Here is a 20,972-nt window from a genome sequence, read left to right on the forward strand (position 1 = left end):
AGGCCAACTCGCTCGCATTTCCATTTTCTAAAGGTAACTTGCACAACATCTCAAGAAGAAGACTCATTCCTTCCACCCTGCCTGATCTAGTTCACTTCTTTGTCTTATTATTCTTCATATTTATACCATTAGGTATGTTAGCAACGATTAAAGAATTAGTATTGCACCTTTCTTTCCAATTAAAAAATAAAAATTACATAAGCCGGGTACAAAATGTGTTGCGGCTCTTTGTTAAACATTGCTAAATAATGAAGCCTGCGGGATTAAGCACCCGTTTCATGAATCAAAACGGTTCCTCTGTTTAAAAAAAAAATCTGGTTATTGAGGGAGCAAGGTCATTGAAATATTTGAAGCCCAGGCTGCTAATAATAGCAGTAATTCCATCTTAGTCTCCATGGTTACATTATATTGTTTCATGTGATCTTCAGTCACGGTCTTAGATAAAGACGAGGTTTATATTTTCTATTTCAGATATTACTAGCAGAGTTTGTAGCACTTGTGTGGAGGCGGAAGCAGAGCGCAGGAGGCGGCCATTTCGCCTGTATTTATGGAATGTAATACCTGTATGAGAGTGAGCAGGCGGCGCGCCTTCTTGAGATATGTGTACACACTGAGCCACTAAGTAGTCGGCGAGATTTGTTACCTCTGCCAGTGCAGCTTTTCTCTTCAAATTTCTCATGCTTTTTCTTGTTTTTTTTTTTTTTTTTTTTTTTTTTTTTAAATCTCAACTTTAAATTTTGGAGAAGTGCACCAAGTGAGATCCACTTGTTTGCGAATTTACTAACAATCGGGTTTCTAAGGCGTGCTTGATTCCGAACCAGCGTCAAAACAGTTGTTTTTTATCTTCTCTGGATTCATAATCAATGTTGATAAAGACGAATAGAGATCTGTCTTAGTATATCGGTTAGATCTCTAAAATACCATTCGTATCAGATATTGTGCCTGCCATTCGCCTTTCACACTGCCATACAAGCGGAAGAAATCAAGCATTAGGTTTGCAAATCCTAAAAAAGATGGCAGTCTTGATATTTCATCCTTTGGAACAGAGTTTTGTATTTTCACTTACTTTTGAAATTGAATGAAGACCTTAGTATTAATATAAATTCCAAGAAGCTGAAGAAAATTAGTTTCTTAAACTGCGGCCTGGGGAAGTAGCATGACTGTTCGCGTAAGTATTAAGAACCTCTTCTACAGGGACAGATGTCCATTTGCGCCAGGCAGTTTGCTCTTCTATGACAGACCTAGTTCACAAAACTAGCAGAGTAAAGGATTTCAATAAGTAAGCCTTAGACATGCTCTCATATCAATAACTTCAGCCAGAAATGGTTATTACATCAATAAATAATAGAATTATTAAATCAGCTGACAGCTGAGGCCAAGGGAACATGGCGGATAACAATGACGGATTAGCGCTTGTCAGTTACGTCACATTCATGAGTTAGAACTTTGAGGTGACATGCTTGAGGTGCTGCTATCTACGGTAAATTATTGCTTTTCACCGAAACTAACCGCTAGCATTTGGGCTTACATGACTAACTTGCCCCGTCCGTCGGTTAACAATAAATAACCTGTTGGGAAATAAAGGAAAAGGACTTCTTCCAGATCCACATTACCACATTTCTGGACTCAGGGTACCATTAAAAGGATAATGCCGATAGTAACTCAAAAGCAAAAATTTATGCTGCTTTATATCCTGCTATGAACGGCTAAGAGAAAATCATTCAAGTTCCCACCCATCAGCTATCAAAGTAATTGCGAGAGTACCTTTCATGAGTTAGATATGTTCACCCTCAATAACTAAGGCATTGAGCTTTGAATTAAAGTGAATACATATTCTCAATTTTCAGCATTGTTTAACAATGAAAGCTGAACCAAAGTCTAGACTAGATCGATCATCGCTGTAAAATTTCAAACGAATCAACACTGAAGCGAAGAAACCCAAATAGAATTTATGTGGCTCAAAAAATGATCAAGTATCCGGACGTGACTGGGAAATATCGAATTTCAATACGCTCATAAAATATTACATTTCCTTCTTGGTGCTCCCTCCTGCATCAAACAAGTATTCAGGTGTGGAATATAATAATAATAATAATAACAAAAAGAGAGAGGAAGCGACAGGAGGAGAAGGATAAAAAGGAGGAGATGCTGACTGCGACCTGCTATAAATCACCAGCGGATAAGATACCGTGATCCCTTGCAAAGTGTGGGTAGTGCCAAAGTATTGTATGAAAAATGTGAAAGGAAACCCAAGTTTTATTTACCTCTTCTTCAAGTAGGTCGGTAGGACTTGGTTGTTGTTGTTGTTGCTCCGCCAGCAGTTGGATAGGCCCGTACATCTCCGCCAATCCCCTCCGTATCACCAATACTGGATAACATGGCGCAGATACAACAATAGTACCTGGACAATGGAGTCTGTACAAAGCCTCCAGCGCTTCATCTGCGCAGCCAGTTGTTCCTGATTTTATTTTATTTACATTCCTGTTTATTTGTACAATAATAATGTATTATTATCTGTAATTATTGTAGTCAGTAGTGCCAACAGTGTTAGCAACATCTTTATGTACTGGAAAATAATATTACATTAAGAAGCCTTTTAATAAAGACACCCTCTTTGTTCTAACTCCTATTTAAACCTATGAGATGATTTGTTTTAAACAAAACAGGCCAAGTCTTCTGGGATCCCAGTCTGACAACGCAAACAGGAGTTCAGCCTCCTCCAACACTCTCTCAAAATCTGCACAAATAATTGATGTGTCCCTCTACTTGGATTTAGCATTCATTCAAGTTCACACAAACTTCTCTGAAGCCTACATTCTACGAGCAAACGTGACAATTAAGGCAAGCAAAATGGAACTTTTAGAAAGGCTTTATTAACTTATTTCCTTTTCAGCATATTCTTTCTCTCTCAACCGCTCTCGCTCTCAGACCATTTTCTAAGAACCATGTCTTTGGTCTCACAGTTCACTTCCTGTGAAAAGTGGACATCATAACCTGACCAGATCGCTTCACATCCCTTTTGCAGACAGTAATATGAGAATTTAAAAAAAATTAAATTATTTGCAGATGCTTTACAATAAAACCGCTTTGAAGGAAAATGCTGTTATCTGTTTTACAGGTATTAAAGTGTTGTATTATTCGTTTCAGTGGGTTCCAGTTAAAAACAGTTAAACTGGAGAAATGTTATTAGCGGAAGGCCTTTATCCAGCATCCAGCGAGGTCTACATGTGGATGACAAAGGTAACTTTAGTGCTCTCTGTTTCAACCAGCAGCCTCTTTCTTCGCCAATTTATATGCAGATTTGGAAGCTGGATGGGCGTCCAATCTTCCATATCACTAACCGTACAAATAAAAATGAGAAATTTAAAGTTTATTTTATTTTACCCAAATAAACAGCTGATGTATTTTTGTTTTCTTTATTCTTTTCTTTTCTCCATTTTTTTAAATAATTCAAATTCTTTTCTCTGAAGAGACTCATTTCAGGAGAATAATAGGAGTAAAGCTTGGTTTTTGTAGCGGAAGAGGAATAACCTTCTCTTACAAACGTGGACAAAACTCAGTTTTGCGAGAACGAAAAAACAGGAGGAAGGGAAAACACCCTCCAATGCTCCAGACCAGAGGCTTCTGAACTTTTTGCACAGCCCCTTCTGGTCATTATTATTGTCCTGCTCTCACATTTATATGCCAGTTTAATTTTATAAATGTTATCCTTAGAAAAGGGATTGGCTGAAAGGTTAGCGATTACAGGATTCCAAGGTATAACTTAGAGGATCAAACTCTGAAATGCCGTAAAAGGTGCCAAATCTGGCAGCAAAGCTGTTATCCAACAACTCCAGCAACTCGCAGATTTAGGATTTTGATTTGGAGTAAAAAAAAATGGTTACAGAAAGTTCCCATGGTGGAAAGACGAACATTAGATGCCATCAAAATTTTATCTTCATCCACGTAGAAGACCTGGAGAGCTCATCTTTACGCAGCACATCCAGCTATCCAGAATGCACTGCAATTCTGCTCAGTCAATTTTCTTTAAACATGGAATTTTCACTGGAAAGGCAGTTACAACTTGTTTGGAACATTTTTCTGTGCTGGGGAATTTAATTACATTTAACTGCGAGTGAAAAGAATATCGTAGAAGGAAATCACACCAGGATTTCCTGGTTTTCAAAGATTCTGAACTTTGTGAATGACAAGATAAAGCTTTATTTCAAAAGGAGAGCTTTAAGTTAGCTGTAGCTGGAATTCAATAAGTGTGTGAGTTGAGCAGGTAAGCTTGCCCCGCGGGGAACTTGAGCTTTCAAATATTAAAGCTCTGTTGAATGCGAAATGAGGGATGAAAGCGCCGCTTCTACTACACACACGCGCGGCTGTCTAAAATCAAAAGCTCTTCCAAGCTTGACGCTAGCTCACTCACACATTCTCTCCAACTGCGCCATTTTCTACCTGTTGATTGGCCACTGGATACTTGACAAATAAAACGTGCTTGGAAATATTATTTTCTACTTTGTTTGCTTAAATTACTAAACAAATCATTGTAATCAATATGTTGGTTGCGTTCAATCAGAGCAGGTAAATACAATTTTTTTTTTTTTTACTTCCGTTGCCCTGTGAGAGGAACTTGAGCTGAGTTTCCCCCGGGAATTCACGTGCTTTCTGTCTGCTGAGTTCCAAATAGGTTCTGTAGGTCTGCCAGTCTGCCTGAAAGTGTCACCATATAGAACATCTACATTTTCGGAACCCGACATAAAATTTGATTCAAAATTAGCCATAAGGAAATGCAACTTACTCATTCGATTTGATTTCTCTCTCAAAAAAGACTTCGACGGTATTCTTTAAATCTAAGGTACTAGTCGAATATTTTGTAGTATTGCACCTTTTATTTGCAGCGCTTTTCCAGAAATCTTCCATTCAGAGGTCCCTAGGGATGAGTGAACTTAAGCTCTCCTCTAAAGTTGCGTTCATATAAACGAATGTTAAACAAACTCAGTCAGATATGTGGGTGTTTCAGTAGCTAAATTACAGTAATTATGGCCAGCCAATCAATACATGCATTACTCAACTACGATAAAAAGTGCATCAACATCAAATGTTGGTTACCCTTTAAATGGATAGATTTTTCAGCAGAAAACGCCTCAGAGTTTGAACATTCAAATGTGAAACTAATTGAAAAATATAACGAAAAGCATATTACGTCACGGTTTCACACGGACTCCAGCCTCTTCCAGTGCGTTCGTAATTTGTAGATAGTGCTCATCATTAACTGAGGGAAAGAGGGACGTCATACTGCTGAGCGTGGTTTACCGATCAAACACGTAAAGAAGTCCATTTATAAATTTTTGATTTCCTTCAAAGAAGAAAATTGTTCAATAGCCAAGAAAACGGCTAAAAATTGGACTTTTCCCAAAACATCTGAGAGAATGAGGAAGTCAACAAGGTTCAATGCAAGAGGACATTAATATTGTTGAGGAAATGAGACAAAGAAAATGCTTGCAACAAACTTCGTATTCACGTTGCACACCCATTATTGATCTAAGATTTTGTTATACTTATATTTTGTTTTGTTATTTTGGGAAATTGGTTTTATGTTATACTTCCGTCTAAAGTGTGATTATCAGTCCGATGATAATAGTTCCGATTTTGCAGGAACTTATGCAAGTAGTGGTGAGCTTGAGAACAGTAGCAGTAGCAGGAAGTCCTGTGGGTGTTCACACCAAAGTTTTGATTCGGTTTGTAAATAGAATTAATTAAGGAGAACAATCATTACCTAATTACCGGCTGGCGATCACCCCCGAACTCTACTGTCAGTGAACATTATGTTCATTCTGGTAATATGTAATCTCGTAGTCTAATTTTTCCAACACCATTTTCCCAACCTAACCTTAGAAGCCCGTAGTAAAAATGTTTACACAAACTTTTAAATTGGAAAATGAGATCTGCAGAACGGGAGAATCATGCTTTAAGCCCAGGTACTTCCTTGGGGATAAAGGGGAAGGGGAGAATTCCGGTTTGGATTCCACTGCCGCCTCCCGGAAGCCATACTTGTTTCTTTTATTAAACAATAAAGGAGAGCAACTGCAAGAGAAATTTCCTTAAGACCGCTTCAATCCCCACCTTCTGTTTTTTTTTGTTTTCTTATACGTATATTTTTATTTGTACTTTAATCTCGGCTGCTAACACTGAAACGAAGACACCACTGCTTCATATATATTAAAATAAAGGGGTGCCGAGTGTAAGCGGAGGCTGTGTACTATCTAATTCTTCTTTTATCTTCGCCTCGGCACCACCGCCAAAAAAGAAGAATATAAAAATAAAATAATAAGAGTAAAGCAAGTACGGGGGGTGGAGGGAATTGGACGCCCCCCCCCACGCTCGCAAAGTTCGCCATAAAAAGCCGCAAAGCAATATTAAATTTTATGGGAGCTTTTACATTCCTCGAATTATAGCATTAAAACAAAAAGAAAGCAACGACAGTATCAGCAGCCCCATTGCAGGAGTGGCACGCCACTAGCTCTCGGTTTCCAAAAAGCCAAAGAGGCCCAGAGAACTTTCCACCCACACAACTACTGGGATTCTTACTGCAGAACTCTTTGAGAAGAGCGTCATAATTAGAAGTTACAATTAAATGTTTTAAATACAGTTCTTAATATAGTTGGGAACTACTTCAGTAGAGTGTGTGTGTTTTGGGGCACTTTAAACAACTGAACATTGCATGAAGTAGCACTTCCCACTGGCTGAGTTTGTACTTTGCCGGAGTCACAGGGCGGTACCTAACAAAGTACCAAGATTGAACTTGGTCAGCTTTTGTTTTTCAGCTCTGTTGACCATCAATTTCATCAATTCTTGAAGCTGCAGGAGGAAGACCAGTTTGCGTGTTAAGATTCAGCAAGGCCATGTGACCTGCGATCGATCACAGTAACCAATGGGTACTACCAGAATTTTAGCCAGTTCACTAAGAAATAAAGTGGAAAATACAAAACCTTAAGAGAAGAATGTTTGACTGCGAACGATCACATTTTTACAATCAGTGGAGTAACAAAATAATATTCTCGACATACGATATTATTGGAAAATTGACCTAGAATTAAGGAAACGGGTATTTAACCAGCCTGATAAAAATAGCTGCTCTCTATAAGGATGAAATTAACATTCGTTGATCGTATCAATCAATCGCCTAAAAAAAAATGGGGTTACTGCATTGCCTCGACTCTGTTCAAGAATACGTGGACGAAGTACACACCACAGGAATACGTAAAAGAAAGAAAGAACGTCCAAGAAATGACTGGCGGCTCTAAGATGTCCGTCCAGGAAACATTGACCGATACGGGCGAAGCAAAAAGATGGAATAAAGGGGGTAGTGCATGACGGAGATCCACGAGACAGTGTAGCCAACTTGTTTGTTTAAGGTGAAACACATAACGATGATTTTCACAAGTAAGGCAACACTGTAAACTTATTCCGAACTTACTACTAACCTTTGTGAATCTTCTTCGCACTCTCATGGCAACGTTCTAATTTCATTTCAGCAAACATTTGCTCTAGTAGAGAGAAAAGCTTTTTTTAAAAGAGTAATTTAACTCTAATTATAAATTCAATTAAAATATTTGTAAGGAGAAGCGCAGACAAGTTGAACTGTGACCTTAAATTAAATCAGGCGCTTCATTTCTCAGTAAAAGAATCTGGTATGTACACTCACACGACCGTCTGGCTAAAATTCTCTATGTTCTACTTTAGATTTTATTCCAATTTCAAACCATTTAATTGGTACTAATATTTGACAGTTTTAAAGAATCGTCCATTGCACGATAACGACCAACACAAACAAACACTCCGATAAACAAATATCTAATTTTCGAGCACCAGGCAATCTTGAAACGCTTATTTCCGAGAAAACAATATTGAAGGTTCGAGACCATCGCCATCACAGGTAGATTAATTTGTTAAATACAAAGATTATGACATCACTGAATACCTTATAACTTGCAGTCTGGAATAAGAAACGATAATAGGAAATAATACCTAGAATAAGCAACAAGTTACGGTATTTTGGCTCTCTTGTGCAAAACAAGAACATACACATCAAGTCGACCTAATTCGGAAAGGAAACTTGGAAAACCGGAAAAAAATATGAAAATGTTAGAAAGAATGAGAACCACCAAATAACAACTAAAAAAGTAAGTAAAGTAAAGTAATTGCCTATTTTTTCAGGCGGGGCTTAACGTCCAACTACCAATTAGGTGTCGTGGACGGAGGAGACTAGCAAACTTACTTTACTGTAAATTTCTCTCATTAACCAATAAATAAAATCCAAGGCTTAAGACCGGGAATCGAACCCAGTACCACAATGCATATTAGCTTTGCAGGTCTCGCCTCTTAACCCGCTCGGCTACCGTGGCGCCTCCAAATAAGAACTATATTTTGGCTTTCATTGACAATGTCAATTAGAAGAGCTAGTTTGTACCTAATTGGAATAGAATATCAAAAACCGAGGAAAAGTTAGACAACAATTCCTAGAATGACCTGAAAATGAGGGCATCTTGGTTCTGTCCAATGATGTTTGTTGCAGAGCAAGAATTTACATTATTAAGTTACGCTAAGCGCACAAATCAATTTCTAAAATCCTCTTTTCTATACTTAACGGAAAAGGATTTCCACAAAGAAAATATTTCTAGTGATAAATCAATTTTGAATAAAGGTCAGTAGAATCGCGGTTCAGGTTTAATAATTTGAACTAAAAGTTTGAGTTAGTTTCTGTTGGATTGAATTTTCTCTTTTCTGGGTTTCCTATTCACCCTTACAAATACACAAACCGTACCTCATACACAGACACATACACTGATTTGTGTATTAGCCGGTAAAATATAGGTAGCCGGTAAAATATAGGTATAGATAAAAGCAATTACAGCTGTATTGTGTTACTAATAAAAAAATAATTAATAACTGAATAGACAGTTGACTCTATTCAATTTATGCTCAATAAGAGAGCAATTAGGACGATTTACCGTTCAGCTCCAGCCGAGCCAAAGGCTCTCATTGAAATACAAATAAATAAAATAGAAGCAACATGCTGCGTGCGGAGGGAGTCGCGAATTCAGCCATTACAGTAGCACTAGGGCATTTCGTATCATGTGTCTACTTTAAATAACATAAAATAAAATAAATATATTATTGTAACTTTGTTGACATATTCATTGTAATTAATAACAATTATAAGGTTATTAATTATAATTAATTCAATTATAATTATAAGGTGTAATGCAATTACACCATTTTTTAGAAGCCATAAAATGAATTAAACTTAACTATTTCGTAGCACACTAAACTGAAAAAACTTAAACTCCACCGACGAAACAAATTACTACTGCGACTAACTGGCAGACAATCAAAACTACCACTGGAACATAAAAGACTAATACACAACAGCGTACTTAAACCGATCTGGACTTACGGACTTGAACTGTGGGGTTCAGCCAAACTTTCTAATTCACAAAGATCCAGTCCTTCCAATCAAAAATACTCCGTCAGATTACGAATTCTCCATTTTATGTCTCTAACTCCACCCTCCATAACGACCTCAAGATCTCATACGTAACTGACGAATCTAAATCTAAATATAGAAAATTCTTTGACTCTCTTCCATTCTCTACAAATCCTCTTATTCAAAATCTTGCCTCTAAAACGATTCCAGATCGTCCTCCAAGACGATTGAAACGCTGTTGGGCTCGTGACCAGCTTCAGTAGTGCAAGAAACTCCAGCGAGAGTGTTACCGGAGGGCAGCTTCTCTCCTCAAGCTGATCGAGCCATGAAGTCTTTTTTTTTAAATCATATTCACTGATTGCATTTTATTCTTTTGTAGATTGTGAATAACAAATAAATTAAAAAAAAAAAAACTATTTCGTAGTTAATAATTTAAAAATATATAGTTCGAAACTCTTTATACTGTTTTCAAGGTTCTAGCTCACAATTTTTTTTTCAAACTGCAAACATTTGAGTCATATTTAATTCAGACCAATACTACGACAGCTTGTAACCGCACATTACGCTGAAATGTAGTCTTACAGAAGTGCCGCTTAAAAGAATTTTTCAGGACAAATGGTAAGATTAGAAGAAGTAAGTCTATGTGTGCGTAATGTAAATACGGAGTACACAGGAAATAATCGTAGTAGCCATTTTGAGGAAGTGTACAGTCCATTGAATAAGAAGATACCAAGTTTTATTCTTGATTTTAGCCGCTAACTTAACTCTCTTTGCCAACAAACGAGAGACAGGTCTACTTTAATGGCAATAGGAAATGGCCCTGCAGAGGGAATCCACCAAGCACTTTGCCATGCAACGAATCGGGAAATGTTTCAAAAGTTGTGGGTCAATGTTTAAAAAATAGCAAACCAAGTTTAAAAAAAAAAACGTGGAAACCGTTTTTGAGATCTTTGGAAACCGAATGAATGGTTCTGTAAAGTGGAACTGGACAGCATTTTCACCAAAAACTTATAGCAGTCATTGTCTGTGGGCACAAACAGAAATATTAAGTTTGAACATTAACTATTCTTCATTATTGTTTTTTTTTTTAGTGGGACGTCATCATCTGAGATTATTGGCGGCTTGCAGAGAGTGTTCTCTCGTTATAGTCCAACACCTAGAATTGAGGTGTAAGAAGTCCCTAACTTCCTAAGGGCCCAGCTGTTGATGAAGCCATTATTGATTTACACACACAATAATTCGGAGATTGAGATATGGGAGGGTTCGAGTTTTCTCTGTAGTCAGAAAATATGGTTCCCGGAGAAAATTCAATTACGAAAGTTTGCCGTGAAAGGAGCGAAAAGAAGTGGAAAAATAAAATAGAAAAATACCAATCCAGGAATGTTGAAACATTCTCGTAATTCAATGTTTAAAGTACATAAAATATTGACTCGGACAGAATGAGAAATATTGAGGTAAAGTATTCTAGGGAAGTGAAGGGCCCCCATTATCTGCACTCAGCGCGCACTTACATCTAATGCGGGCAGGTTTTTTTTTAGTATTAGCATGTGTGGCGTGCATAACATGGCGGAAGGGAATTGGGGCAAAACGGAGAGAGGCTACGAGCTGGAATCCGCTGGAAGGAGAAGCGCAACAGTGCTGCTGTCAACTTACCGTGGAGAATCCGCTGTGAAGGGCATGAGTGCGTGTTGTAGGGCGAGCTTCAAGATCCTAGATCCAGGATGAAGTCGGCCCATCTTTCTCTTAACCAACAGAGGAGGCGAGAAAAGAAAAACCTTATCTGCTCTTACAGACGGCCTGTGTTTAAACAAGAAGTGCCTAGCAGGCGAGAGCTATTGCGCATCAAGTGAGAGCCAGCCAAGCGAGCCAAATAGGCAAACATGACTTCCACACGGAAGGCGCACAAACAACACTTACAAAACTGTACTTTGAGCTGCACCCATTACCAACACCTCCCCGCCCAGTCCGCCCTCTATCTACATCCTCACCATAAATAAACAGTGACACAAACCTTTGCCTTTCAACTTACATTACAAATTCCTCTCCAACTGACGGAAGTAAAACAGTATCTGGCCGAGACCACTCGCACGACTTTTCCAAGGTTTTCTGTAACTTTGAACTTAAATGAAAGACAAAACATTAAAGATTTAATCAGAAAAGAAGTACTTCCACTAAAGTTCCTCAAGTTGAGAATTTTATTGGCGTTATACACATGAGGTGGTACTTACACTGAAGTGGCACTTCCGGCCAAAATACCCGTCCAGCCTTGGTTTTTTCTCAGAAAATGTACTCACAATTCTAAAAACTGGAAAAACAATTCAAAAAGTGTTGCTTCCGATTGAGGAATTTTGGTTCCCATGGTTCCAAGAGATCCCCCAAAAAAATATACGGTTCTTTCTGCAATTTCTTGTTAACCAGAACTAACTCTCTCACTTTTTTGGAATCCGCGTTCTTCAAAACGGGAAAACGTGATGATTTATCTTGACTATACTCGTACGTCCTCTCACTAAATAGCAGCAACGACACTTGCAACAATAATTTGGGGTCCATATTTAGCGCTGGGAGGAATGTTTGTAAAAATGTAATCAGTGTATTTGCTGCCACAAAATGGCGATTTAGATTCACAATATCCATTAAGTTCGGAGTAAAGTCGAAATCAGTTCACAATGTTCTCTTATCAAAGGGTCGTCACTTACTTTACCTTCGCATCGCCCTTCTCCACTCATCCGTGACCCTATTCCTGTAAGCTTCTTCTGCTAGCCTTTTTTCTTTTTGTAAGAAAGATCACAAGAAGCTAAAACTTTATATTTCGAATGGGTGTTGATTCCTAGTCAACTTTCGATCGTCCTTCTTGCGCCGATCTGTCCGAACCAGCGTCTCTGATATCCAAAAATCAATTTTGAAAAATCCATAATTTCCCGGTTTAGCTGACCTCTGCCTCACACCAACACACGCACACACGCGAAATTCAAAGAAAACTTTACTGACGCCAGGAAAAACCTGAAAGAGGACAACTGGATGGCCGCAATCTTCAATAAAACCTTGTAGTTAGCAGAAAGTAGAAATTGTAATCAAGTTCTTAAATTATAAGTTCTTCTAAATGGAACAATTTGGTTAAAAAAGGGAAATCTGGCAGAAACAATATGGAAGGAAATAGCTTTATTATGTTGGTTCCATGAAAACAATTTGGTAGAATTGCTTTAATTGATATTGGTTAAATACAGAAGGAAAAGAACAGCGGCAGGGGGGCCGTAATTACAGTAAAATTACAGTGACGTGGAAGTTTTTCCACTGGGACAGAAAGAAGGAAATCAATGGAAGAGTGTGGAAATGGAAACATAAACCAGGCGGAGGCGGCGGCAACATGCGGCTGACTTGAGGCTCGCTTTGAGAACTGGAGCGCCCTCTCCACAAATTGAAAGACAAAACCGAAGGTTGCACGCAAGAGTTAAGCTCATTTCTTGTTTCTCGTTTTAGTCGCTTATTTTATTTTTTGTTTATTTCACGTTCGATTGAGAGATGAAGGGCTATAAATGGAAGGAAGTTGTTATTGTAGGACGACTCTGGTCTTCACGGAAACCACTAAAGAAAGATATCAAACTTGATGACAACATCTACAATTCTTAGGTATTAGGATGTGTTTATTTTAGCAATACTGTTTCACAGAGTTGCACACGCGAATCACTAAGTTGATACACTAGCTAACATTTACTGCCACAACTGTGTAGTTCTGTGCCACAACTATTTTTCAAACATGCACATACTTAGTGGGTCACCCCATTTCAAGGTATATAATACGTACAGAATGTGATATTATTAGGGTATCAGAGAGGCTCCGAAAGCGACAATGTCCATCCTTCAACGGCTTTGTCAGTCAACCAGAGACTTCAATGCTTTCCTTTGAAAAACTATTCAGCTGGTATGCAGTGATAAGACTCTTGGAGCTTCGCATGAGCAACGGTAATTTTGCTCAGTATAGGTAATAAAGTCGCTCCTTGACACTTTTAATGAAGATATCTGTTTCTATAAAGGTAATATTGCGAATGTAATATATCTATCATGTTATATTCTGTTAACTAGATCTTAATGCAGACTCAGACCCGGCATATTCCTTCTACAACTCAGATCTCCAGCTCAACTATAACTGAAGAGAACAGCTTTTGGTAGAGACAATTATCAACCTTCAAGCTTCATTTTAAACCCATACAAATTTTCTCCACCTTAATGCAATGTGTCTAGACATATACTGGCCAGCACTGAGCGATAAAAAGTGCAGCAAAGCTTGCAATTATACTATCTATCCCCAGAGTAATCGCCGCTTCTGTTTCTGCATTTAAGGCAGACGAAGATGAAGAGTTTTAATAAAGATAAAAAGGCCTTTCACCAATTATATTTCATTTAGAAATGAGTAGAGAGTTGAGACAAGGGAAATGAGCTCCAGACTAAGTAGACTGTCCGACCATTTTAGAGAAGCTCCAACAGGACATCTCCGAGAATAATGACGAAGTGCGGCACTTTTTCCTTCCTTTTAATCCCTTTTTATTCCAGCTGCCGTCTGTGCTTGGGAGGGGAAGCAGAGTCGTCACAATTTAAATATTAATAAGAAAATGCTGGTGGCAGAACCCCTCACGCTGTAGAAGTGAACCAGCGGGGCCTAATCTCTCTCTGTCCCAGTCCAACATTGGACCCGTCTTCCGCCGTGGTCCACTAACTGGGCCCTTCTTTTTCTACTCTACCGCCTCCAATACCTCTTCATCTGCCATCACTTCACTCGACACAATTAGCTACAATTATCTCCCCTTTAAACTGTGCCCTACATTACTAATTTACCTTAAACAGCCTCACCATTTGCTTAATATTAGCTACTTTGTATGGAAAATATTGATTTTTAAGGGCCTCTTTTTCCTTGAAGTGCCCTTCATCAAATTGTGTACAATGTGTGTACACAGGTCAAAGGAAATCTTTGGAACCATTTCGAGAAAATCTCAAAAGGGTGAGAAACCCTTTCTGTGTAGTGATACTTCGCGTTTGGATTGCTACGTCATGGCCAAATCTAGATATGATGTTTCGGCTTCCTGCGATTTTCACTTTGATTGCCAGCAAAATGATGGACATTCACGGATTTTATACGGAAAAGGATTTTCCCTTGAAAAATCCAAATCGAAAGTTCAACATGATCGCAATATTATCCCGTCCAGAGCGAGAGACAAAGTGAAAAAATTGAATATAATAAAAACAGTTACGAAATTTCGTAAACCCTATTTTAGCCCCGGGACCATAAATAGATATTCCTTGGACACCTTTTCTATTTTGGTCACTCGCTGCTCTACCACAATCTGCACCGAAAACTTTAGACCTCTGCTTCTTTTTCTTGCCTAAAAGCGTCTCTCCCACTCTATTCAATAACAAGAACTTCCAATAAGTCTAATCAAAATTTTCAAAAATCTATTATACTAATAAATTACTTCAGTGAAATAGCTGTACGTACTCATTTTTTCAGTAATGCCTAATGCTCAGCATGTGATGTTGGATATGGTTAAGAAATTTTGGTCAAATTAGATAACGGGGGGGGGGTCTTGCGAGTTAATTGAATAATTTCTTCAAGAAGGTTGTACATCTAGATTCCTTAGTTAAAGAATTATCTTTGTAGTGCACAGTTAATTTCAGCCTTCCAAGTCCTTAGAGAGACTTAAGGATGGGCTGGACAATAAAACTTTAAAGATAACCAAGACTGGCTTGTTCAGGAAGGCAGTAAAAATGATTAACTTTACTAGAAGTCACCTGGCGGACTTCTCTCCGCCCCCGCATTGTCTTAGTTGCTTTATATAAGAAAAGATATGAAGGTTCAAAAAAAGTGAGAAAAAAACAAGGTTTAATTTCAGTTTGTCAGACCCAGTTTGTAACTTTGGGCGCCCTAGTTGTAAAGTCTTACCTGACACAAGTTATAACACTAAAGGGAAATTACAAGTTTCTTTTAGGGGAAAACGGATCGACACATTGACCTCTCAAAGAAATCAACGGTTTTCTTTACCTTTAAACTCCTTCTGCAGAATCTTCAATCTGTTCATTATTCACAAATCAAATAGCGTCAATGAAAGTAGACCTAGAAACTCAAACATGAGGAAATTCTGGTTACTTCCTCTTTCTTCAGTGAGTAACTACCGGCAGTAGAGTCCCAAGTGCCCTAGTGTTAAGGGCAGTTCCGGAATAAATTAATTCTAAATGTTATCAAAGACGATTACACTCCGGATTACAAACGCGCGATAAAAAGAATAAAGAGAACTTCAGGCTATCAACCTGGAAGGAGGAAACAACACTCTTTGGTGGCTGGCTATACACCTATCCGCTCCCAAGGTATAGCACAGCCTCCTACAAAACCTGGTGGCTAAGCAGACTGTATGAGGAAGTTCCTCGTCCAGGAAAGGCTAATTACTCTGGTGGAAATGTCTGGTGCTTTGGAGGCCTCGTTCGTGCTCCTGCGTCAATTTTTTCTCCTTTTTTGGGTATCACGTCATAAAGATATCATCAGGGTAAATATTGCATTATAAATGCATAACTATTTCCATGGATAGAGAGTTTGGAATGCATTGTCTACAAATTCTGAAGCTATGTCACCTGTAACTGAATTGTAGTGACAACACAAAGCAAGCTCAATTATTCATAGAATTAGTTTAACATTAGATGCGCTGTCTGTCATACTCATACACAGACATACACACATGCGCGTGCGTGTGCGACTTGGACCACCCGCCGACGTAAATCTTCTGAAAATGACATACATGTTTATTGGCGTATGACCGGGCCAAAATAGTGTTTGCTATAACAGTGGGGGTTTGGGTACTACCTTGGCACATTCTGGCACTCTCAGAGCCATGAGGGAGATCCATATATCGGAAAACGGAAAAATATCCGCAGGAGAAGGGTTCTCGATATGTTAGGCGAAACACACCTGCGTTTGAAGTAGGACAGGAATAGTTGGCTTGTGGCCATCGGACTAGCCGCCCCCAACCACTCTTCAAACTACTAGTTGCCCGCCAATATTGCCCGCCAGGCGGTCACTCTTCCCGCGCTGATTTACTACCTCCTTCACAAAAACACTTGAATTCCATTTCTGCCTTCCCCCCTCCTTATAAAACCACCAAAACACATTAAAAGTAAAATAAAAACAAGGTCATAAATAAGAGGGCTGAACGTGGAGATTGATGAACCCAAAGTGAAGAACCTACTATCCCCTAGTTCTAACTCCTACATCGGCTCCAAACTGCGCCCATTCCAATCGCATTTCACTTTCTACATCATCGAAAAGCTCCTACTGAGAGGATCTTACCCCTTTTTCTTTTGACGGCTAAAACGGATTTGAAAATGGAAGATTTGCTTGTGAGCAAACATTAAGTCAGGTTTACAGAAATTCGCAACTTCCGTTTTATAAAAGATGAACATCCACACCAGTAAACCGCTACTTTCGATTGAATGATATCCTAGAGCTGCTGAAAGATCCAATTGGAGACATAAAATCTAATTTCTGACAGCTTAAAAAAAATTTTAACTCCAATAATTAAAGAAATGTTGCACGTCCAAATTTGAAATTACGTCCTCGATCGTATTAATGAGTTGTAATTCGAAAAAATCAAAATATTACTCCTATTTAAAATGTTAGTCGTAATTTTGTTAATCGATTTCAAAATTGAATAGTCAGAGCAGTGGCAGAAACAATACAATGTGGCACGTGAATTCTGGCAAGCAGATATCTAGATTTCTAGAAAGATGCTTCTCTTAAATTTGCCCACCCAATAACTGGGATCGAGCGATCCGATATGAACTAGCCAATCTATCCAATATTCCTTAAAGTTACGCCCTGATTTCCAAACCTATGAACCATTATTTAGCTAAAAACCAAATTTAATCCATTTTCAATTTATTATTTCGAAATAAATCTACACAACTTAATTTTGTTGATTAAATTTCCTAACTCACGTTTAGAGAGAACAATTCATTAATGTTAATTCAAATATCGGGCGAACTCAGGGATCACTATAATTTCCAATAAATAACTTTCTACCAAATTTACTAATTATTAATATTGGGCAAATTTAATGAACTTTACAAGTGGTCCATAGTAATCTAGCCACTACGACTCTTAGATTTGGAATGCACATTACCGGGGCGTAACCTCTCTCCTGACGGGCACCCTGCCAAAACTACATTCACTTTATTATTGTATCTATTGTACAGATTGTTGCAAATATCAACTAAATAAAAAGTAAAAGAGTATAAATTAGTTACTACTAGATCTAAGCGGTAGACTGTAGAATTGGCAATGATTACCTGTACCAATCAAGACAAGGCTTCGTACAATTAGCAGCCAGATAAGAACTTAATATCGATTAATGAATAATATCACATGATTGTTAATTACAAAGCCACGGTAGCCGAGCGGTTAGAAAGGGGCCTGCAAAGCTAAGATGTATTGTGGCACTGGATTCGATTTCTGGTCTTGGATTGTATTTAATGGTTAATAGAAAGAATTTATAGTGTTGTTATCCACTTCCGTCCAAGTCCGCTAATCGGTTGTGGGATGTAAAGCCCACCTGAAAAAGCGAGATAGAAGATCCTAGCCGATCCTGCATCCATCCGGGTAAAAGCACTCCTAAGCTTACACACTGAACACAGAGTCTGCTGAGATGGTTGATGAAGTGTTTTAATAAATCCACCGAAACCCAAATACTGTGATCCGTTCCGGAAATAAATGATCTAGGGGTAAGTGAATCGATAACGAATACTTCCAGGCACCGTCTAATTGACACAAGAGTGTTGAAGGGCAATTGAACTTCTTCAGGATCCAGGGAGATCTCATTTAAGCACTTAGCACCGAGTTTACAGGAAATCGATAAAACGTTTGGTAGCAAAAAACCAAAAGGAGTGAAAATTACAGTTGCACCTCTCGTTTCTGGATTTCGTCAAAAAGGTTGCACTCATCCTGGCCAAACCTTAAACCAAATATCACATTTGGTGTTTCCTCCCATATTAGGTTTTTGATTTATACTGGTTATTGAGTTATTCTTTGAACTCACAAGGAGATGGTATACTCGTACTTCTTTGGACAGAGACATTTCCGCTGAGAACAGAGAACCGAAAATCTGCACCAACCTAATTCTTCTTCCGGGAGTAAATAATAAGTAAACACGTAATTATTTAATAAATTAAAACAAAACGCAAAGAAACGTAGGACAGCGGCCTGACACTAAATTATGTAATGGAACTGCCCAGCTAATAGTAGGATGAATCGATATAATTGGATTTTGTGCTATGCTTGGTTTTAATAAAATGAATATATTAAAATACAATTACGTTTACCTGTTTTACAATCAAGCTGAATGGTTTTAAACCAACCAGCATTGCACAAACAAAGTTCCCAGCATGGTGTGTGTACATTACGGAGATTGTAGCCGAATAATTAAGCATGCTGAAGAAATGGTAGGAGCCAAAGATAAAATTACATATTTTACATAATGCAGAGTTCAAAGTGAAAGTGTACAAAGAGACTAGAGAGTGCGCGGAGAGACATTGCTCCAGCGTGGTGCGCGTTACACACTGCCTGGGGTGAGGCAGTTTCCTTTTGTTCCGTCCTGGAATTAGGATAAAATTTTAATGTTCACCATAAATGAAACACCGTTACCTCAGACCATGCTAAAATTGTTCAATTAATAACATCAAGAATGTAATGGCGGCCGCTCTGCATGAAGCATTTTGGAGTCGTTATAAATCATGAACATTGCTAATGTCGTAAATACATAACATACACAGACGCAAGGAGAACTCTTGCATGAGCATATTCCGGGAGATAGGGGCCATGTTTCAGGCCACTAGTTTCTTTCCTTTACTCGTAAGCGGAAGTATTGAGGTCGTATCTAATGTTCGATATTACACCGGAAATAACCGTCCCTTGAGTCTAAAAAAAGTGGTTTTAAAGAAATGTTTTGTGTTTGTGAACATGTCAGCTGAAACAACTTTGTGAACGTTTCAAATCGCTGGCAGCCAAAATTCAACATTCATGGTTATTTAAAATGTGGATAGCCTGGATAATGGTTGTGTTAGGCAATATCTGGTTGCAGGTAATTATTCTTTCAGGGAAGATAGAAACTATTAATTAAGGTTGCCCAACAATTTGGAAAAACCGTTTACCTCATTTTTTATTAATGACAAGAACCAATCACGAGAGATGTCAAGAAAAACAACAAACAAAATGAGAAATAGCGACGTATTAAAAGATAAAAAAGGACCTTACAATGAATAAAGAGAAAATGGAAAATAAATTTAAAATTAATTTGTAGCCGCGGTTTAATGATTGCCATTTATTCACTGGAACTTCCGGCCACAGAAGCACAAACTGGCTACTCAAATTACCTCACAAAACATTCAATCAGTAAATAAAGTGCATTGCCAGTTACTTTGTAAGTGGAGGATCAAGTACTTATTGGATGTCACGTTAATGTTAACCGCGCTATTCCGCAACTTTAATTCCCAGTCACTTCTGGTACTGTTTATTTCCTTTAAAATTTTATTGTCAAAATAAACTCATAAGAATCACAAGAAACAGCATCCGAGTCTCGTGATATTCGTAACAAGGAGATCAGTCATCTACCAAGTAGCTCGCAGCAATCGCTTCAAGTTTTAATTTGTACAAGTTTTATTCCAGCGGCCTCTCTACCGGAACTTGTGGTGGAATTGTATCGCAAAGTTTGGCTTTAGTTTCTGTTCACTGAGTAAAGTTTGCATTCTTAAAAAGTAACTTTAAACAAAGCATGTGAAGGTGGGGAAAAAAAGAACTGTTACTAAATCGCTCTAAGATTTGATTTGCAGAAACATTCTTCAGAGAAATGAAATGAAAATCTTAGCCAAAATTGCGCAAAAAGAGTGGATCGATTGTTGCTATTCTGATCAATCGATTTGATTGCAAGAGTCTGGCCAAAACATCTACGCATCGTGACTTAGAACATATTATGTGGTTATTTACGATCTCTTCCGCTCTTCTTTGGAGGGAGGAGTACTTCCTGGCCGAAAAGCCGATCGCTGGGACACATTTGCCCATCGCACTGACAAGACGCGTGCATGCTGTTTCCTCTTCTTCTGGACAAAACCTGCACAGGCGATCTATTGTCAGGATCAAGCGATACGTTTTCCTAGCCTGCAGTCGGCCGTTCGAGGCTTACTTGCAAGTCCTCGGAAGAGAAAGGATCCCTTGAAAATTCCAACCCAGGCCCTAAGATATGCCGAAGAATCAGTCAGAGTATCAAGTTCCCACTTCCTAATGGTTTGCAAATTTTTGAGATATTTTTTTCTCGCACACATTTAGCCACCCAATAAAAACTTAATTTGGAAGTGGATACCCGATCGCACAGCTTCCCCTTAACAACAGGAAGATAGGTAAAACAAATAATGAATTAAAATACGGAAACTGAATAAGTAAATAAAAATATCAGTCAATATTTGAAATATAACT

General features: G+C 38.3%; 2 protein-coding genes across 5 annotated transcripts in view; one reads left to right on the plus strand and one right to left on the minus strand.

Moving 5' to 3' along the window:
* The window catches only part of LOC141447621 (uncharacterized), a 475,629-nt gene extending 474,504 nt beyond the window's left edge, over nucleotides 1-1,125 (plus strand). The window contains exon 5 of the mRNA XM_074115361.1: nucleotides 1,113-1,125. The gene's annotated coding sequence lies outside the window, so the exon portion shown is untranslated. The remainder of the gene's footprint in view (nucleotides 1-1,112) is intronic.
* Nucleotides 1-20,972, minus strand: part of LOC141447616 (furin-like protease 2) — a 546,208-nt gene that overhangs the window by 441,022 nt on the left and 84,214 nt on the right. The gene's annotated exons all lie outside the window — the stretch shown is intronic.

The sequence above is a fragment of the Rhodnius prolixus genome, unplaced genomic scaffold (genome assembly GCF_049639745.1).
Source record: "Rhodnius prolixus isolate KJV_2025 unplaced genomic scaffold, Rpr scaffold_7, whole genome shotgun sequence".
In the NCBI taxonomy this organism is placed as follows: domain Eukaryota; kingdom Metazoa; phylum Arthropoda; class Insecta; order Hemiptera; family Reduviidae; genus Rhodnius; species Rhodnius prolixus.